Consider the following 5,643-nt stretch of genomic DNA (forward strand, 5'->3'; position numbering starts at 1 on the left):
ATACGGTCCGTCGCGTGTCCCCCCGCCGCGCCGCGGGACATTTACACCGTTCGCTCGCCCATACGGTCCGTCGCGTGTCCCCCCGCCGCGCCGCGGGACATTTACACCGTTCGCTCGCCCATACGGTCCGTCGCGTGTCCCCCCGCCGCGCCGCGGGACATTTACACCGTTCGCTCGCTCATACGGTCCGTCGCGTGTCCCCCCGCCGCGCCGCGGGACATTTACACCGTTCGCTCGCTCATACGGTCCGTCGCGTGTCCCCCCGCCGCGCCGCGGGACATTTACACCGTTCGCTCGCTCATACGGTCCGTCGCGTGTCCCCCCGCCGCGCCGCGGGACATTTACACCGTTCGCTCGCTCATACGGTCCGTCGCGTGTCCCCCCGCCGCGCCGCGGGACATTTACACCGTTCGCTCGCTCATACGGTCCGTCGCGTGTCCCCCCGCCGCGCCGCGGGACATTTACACCGTTCGCTCGCTCATACGGTCCGTCGCGTGTCCCCCCGCCGCGCCGCGGGACATTTACACCGTTCGCTCGCTCATACGGTCCGTCGCGTGTCCCCCCGCCGCGCCGCGGGACATTTACACCGTTCGCTCGCTCATACGGTCCGTCGCGTGTCCCCCCGCCGCGCCGCGGGACATTTACACCGTTCGCTCGCTCATACGGTCCGTCGCGTGTCCCCCCGCCGCGCCGCGGGACATTTATACCGTTCGCTCGCTCATACGGTCCGTCGCGTGTCCCCCCGCCGCGCCGCGGGACATTTACACCGTTCGCTCGCTCATACGGTCCGTCGCGTGTCCCCCCGCCGCGCCGCGGGACATTTATACCGTTCGCTCGCTCATACGGTCCGTCGCGTGTCCCCCCGCCGCGCCGCGGGACATTTATACCGTTCGCTCGCTCATACGGTCCGTCGCGTGTCCCCCCGCCGCGCCGCGGGACATTTATACCGTTCGCTCGCTCATACGGTCCGTCGCGTGTCCCCCCGCCGCGCCGCGGGACATTTATACGCTTCGCTCGCTCATACGGTCCGTCGCGTGTCCCCCCGCCGCGCCGCGGGACATTTATACGCTTCGCTCGCTCATACGGTCCGTCGCGTGTCCCCCCGCCGCGCCGCGGGACATTTATACGCTTCGCTCGCTCATACGGTCCGTCGCGTGTCCCCCCGCCGCGCCGCGGGACATTTATACGCTTCGCTCGCTCATACGGTCCGTCGCGTGTCCCCCCGCCGCGCCGCGGGACATTTATACGCTTCGCTCGCTCATACGGTCCGTCGCGTGTCCCCCCGCCGCGCCGCGGGACATTTATACGCTTCGCTCGCTCATACGGTCCGTCGCGTGTCCCCCCGCCGCGCCGCGGGACATTTATACGCTTCGCTCGCTCATACGGTCCGTCGCGTGTCCCCCCGCCGCGCCGCGGGACATTTATACGCTTCGCTCGCTCATACGGTCCGTCGCGTGTCCCCCCGCCGCGCCGCGGGACATTTATACGCTTCGCTCGCTCATACGGTCCGTCGCGTGTCCCCCCGCCGCGCCGCGGGACATTTATACGCTTCGCTCGCTCATACGGTCCGTCGCGTGTCCCCCCGCCGCGCCGCGGGACATTTATACGCTTCGCTCGCTCATACGGTCCGTCGCGTGTCCCCCCGCCGCGCCGCGGGACATTTATACGCTTCGCTCGCTCATACGGTCCGTCGCGTGTCCCCCCGCCGCGCCGCGGGACATTTATACGCTTCGCTCGCTCATACGGTCCGTCGCGTGTCCCCCCGCCGCGCCGCGGGACATTTATACGCTTCGCTCGCTCATACGGTCCGTCGCGTGTCCCTCCTCCGCGCCGCGAGACATCACGCTCATAAAGTTAAGCGTATAAAAAATCTTGTCTACAAAAGACATCATCAAGGGAATAATTTGTAATTCTTTTCAGCAATTACATTTCCATTAAGCGAGAAAAGTCAAGAAACATTTCGACTATATTGCAACAACGTCGTAAAATTAATGCAATATAGCTGAAATGGCTTCTTGATTTATCTTGCTTAATAGCAATGAAATCACACTGCATTGCCACGAGTCTCAATGTGGCTCGAGACTCCTAGCTGACCCGGAGATGGAAGTGGATTTTGTGGCCTGAAGCGCTTAAAAGAAAGTGGTGAGTGTAATTCATTTTCACGTACTATGTCACTTATGTCATAAAATTTTCTATCTCTTCTGTCTTTACTTAATCGAATCGTTCATTTGAATGTTTCAGAAAATAACGACGCAGAAGGTGACATCGGAGCAGCGAGGGAATCCTGCGTAGCTGACATTCCGAGCAGCCTGAGAGGAGGAGGAGGCCTAGGATAGGCATCGGGCATCGGCGTACCAACACTTCTGGTAAATGTTACTTTTTATTTTTTCTAAAGATATTATAGAATCTCTCTTTTCGTTTGTGCTTATTCAGTTGCTACATTAAACCGTGTTTCGGAATTTAAATTAATAAAAAGAAATATTTTGAAAAATTTGATTCAAGTTGATTCTAACGTAGAGACCTTTTTCGAAGAAGTAATTTAAAATATAATATTAATCTGAATAACGAATAAGATGTTCGATGCGCGTGACACGTATTTAATCGATTCGATTATTTTTATGTTACAGAAAATATCCGCGCGGGAAGGAGCATCATCTTCGCATCGAGGGAACACGAGTGACATTCCGAGCAGCCTGAGAGGAGGTGGAGGCCTGGAAGAGGCATCAGGCGCCAGCGGAACAACTTTGCGGTAAATATTATTTTTTATTTCGTGTAAAATTTTTTCTGTTTATTCTCGAGTTGTTTTATTTCCCCGTGATTTAGAAATAATAATTAGAAGAAAAGAAGTAATTTAATATTGTATAAATTTATCCTTGTAAAGATCCTTTTCGTAAAATGTTTCCTTATTTAAATTAATATCTAATTGAATAATAAAAAGTTTGATACACATAGGAATTATGTTTCAAAACATTAGGTTTTTTGAACACCATTTTAATATGAATTTTATGTTTGTATATTACAGATACAACGTAGCTACGTGGCAGATGTAATTCCGCTGTTGCGCATCGGGGTCGGTGAGTGATAAATTAATATGTCTGTTGAGGTAATTGATAACTGGATTTTACCAGTTGAAATAATAATATGACGTAAGATCCCATATATATTTATTGCTATAAAATAGAAGATTTCTTTCTAGTTAATTATCTAGGTAATTATTTTAGAATCGAACAGTTTTACATCATTTGAAAATAATTTTAAAATAACATATTATAAAAAAAATAATTTTAATAATTAGCACCATACAAAGAGATATTTTTATTAATTCTAATTGTGTGAAAAATTTATTATCCTTTCCGGATCTTGCGTCATTCATCTGAATTTTTCATCTCTGCATGCTTTTGAGATGAGATTTAGTAACGAATCGTTCGAATCGATGAACACACGTATATGGGCCTTAGATTCTATCGAATGGCGCGTCTAGCATTTTTCGTTTATTCAGTTTTAAATTATAAATAATAGTTTTAAATTAAAGTTTGTTCATATTATAAAGTTAGTATTTAAAATAATATAAAGTTTAATATAAAGTTTATAGTCATAATCGAATCTCTTCGAATTAAAACTGTCGATATAAAGATTTTTTTAAATTCAAATTTGTTTTTTATTGAATATATAATTTAATTATTGAATATATATCTTAATTGCTACGAATAAACTCGCGCAAAGACTAAATGTGAAATAATTCATGTTCTAAAGAAACTATTATTGTTATTGTTAATTTTTTAACTTTGTACTGAATTGATTTAATTAATATAATGGCCCCTTCGCGACGCGTTCGTGTTTCGCGGATCATACAAAAGCGTAAATTCTTACGCTTATTGCCGGCGATGATTAGCCGGCAGCAGAAGGAGTATTTCTTCTTGTTATCGATCTCTGGCTATATATGAGCCATGATACGGCCAGGTGTTACAAAAGGTGAGTCTCTGGCCGGAAGAAAGAAGACGAAGAGGATTAAGGTAGGTTGGTGTACCACACCAAAGTACAAAAAATACAGATATTGGTAAGCCTATATAAGGTTATCTTGTATATGTGCGGTTGCATGTAATCAGAGACGGAAAGGTACCGTCTCAAATCTCTATTTTGCGTAAAACTTTCAATAAATTCCTAAACGGTTCCAATTTAAAACTAAATTCTGATTTCGCGTAACCGCGATCGTAACTATAGGTATCCCAGATAAAGACACGGGTAGGTAGGAATATTATGCGTAAATAGGTAGGAATATGTGTAAAAAATAGATAAAAAATCGGGTAGGTAGGGATACGGGTAAAAACTAGATAAAAATTGGGTAGGTAGGGATACGAATAGGTAGGGATAAGGGAGGGGTAATTCGATAATGAAAAAAATTAATGTGCTTTATAATTTTAAGAAATTTAAATATATTTTTATAGAAATACAATAATATAAGGTTCAGAATTATGTACAAAACATTATATTCTGTTATATGAAATTGTAAAATGTAATTGTAGAAAAGTGTATGTTTAATTTGTGTAATCTGGATTACACAAAATCGAAACGCGTATATAACACGAAATTTTCTAAATTAAAACATAATTAAATATTTTCTTTTTAAATTTCTTATTTTATCCTTCTTTAATAGCGTTCAAAGTTATCGCCAATTTTTATAATGTACAATAATAAGAATTTTTCAAATAAAAATACAAAGATTTCATGCTAAGCTAGTGATCGAATGTTAACTTTCTACTCGTAAAATTTGACATCTGCATTTTACTGAGTCACGATCGAATGTATCACGAATAATGTATTCTAAAATAGTTTCGAGATTCAGGAGCATTATCGTCAGGTACTTCAAAAGTTGCAAAATTGCTTAGTTCTAAATTTAGTCCAGAATTTAGTTCTAAATTAATTTCTTACATTTCTTTTCGCGGTAAATATTTGCGAACATCGCGTTTTTTCCACGTTTCTAGTTGGGATTGCTGTCTCGGCGATGGGCTTTATCGCTGTCCCTCACGTCAGGTGAACGCGAACGAATCTGTGGTTCGTACCGGCGTAGAGTCGGAATGATCTTTGTCGTGATGAGTAACTTCTCGCCGATTTCCGAAAGAACTATCTGCAACGCCTAGTTCGGCGTCTCATTGAAAATTGGGGGCTATCGATGCAGGAGCGAAATTAATCCAAGATTTTCTTAGTGGTTTCCGAAAGCAGTAGTTTTGGCAGTGAGTCCATGACGCCTAACCACATGTTTCACAATTGCTAAATTAATTATTACATTCTTAGAGAAGATTTTATTCTTCTCATTAAATGTTCTCCCATTAATAAATAACATTAATATTATTTTTACAATAATGAAATTTGTTAATAGTAAAATGTGCATGGATATAACAATAAATTTATACTTTTAAGAAAATAAATTTAAATTAAGAATTTGTGCACACTCTTGTCGATATATTCGAATCGTGCTTAAGAATGTTAATTACAAACGTGTTTATTTTCTTTAATTTTTGGTCTCTTTTTAGGGACCATTTCCAGATACATGGGTGTTAGCTGATTTAAATCGTAAAGATTAATTTTTAAGTATTTAAATAGTTTAGATGTTTTTATAATAAAATACATGCGCAAACGGTGACA

General features: G+C 44.0%; 1 long non-coding RNA gene across 1 annotated transcript; it reads left to right on the forward strand.

The window, feature by feature from the left end:
* Nucleotides 1-2,041: 2,041 nt before the first annotated feature.
* LOC139777924 (uncharacterized) lies at nucleotides 2,042-2,682 on the forward strand. Its single transcript, XR_011719445.1, has 3 exons — nucleotides 2,042-2,142; nucleotides 2,242-2,366; nucleotides 2,628-2,682. It is a non-coding gene; the product is annotated as an uncharacterized lncRNA (long non-coding RNA).
* The last annotated feature ends 2,961 nt before the right edge of the window (nucleotides 2,683-5,643 follow it).

The sequence above is a fragment of the Temnothorax nylanderi genome, unplaced genomic scaffold, assembly GCF_030848795.1.
Source record: "Temnothorax nylanderi isolate EJ_2023f unplaced genomic scaffold, tnyl_v1.0 TNYL_tig0168_pilon, whole genome shotgun sequence".
NCBI classification, from domain to species: Eukaryota; Metazoa; Arthropoda; class Insecta; order Hymenoptera; family Formicidae; genus Temnothorax; species Temnothorax nylanderi.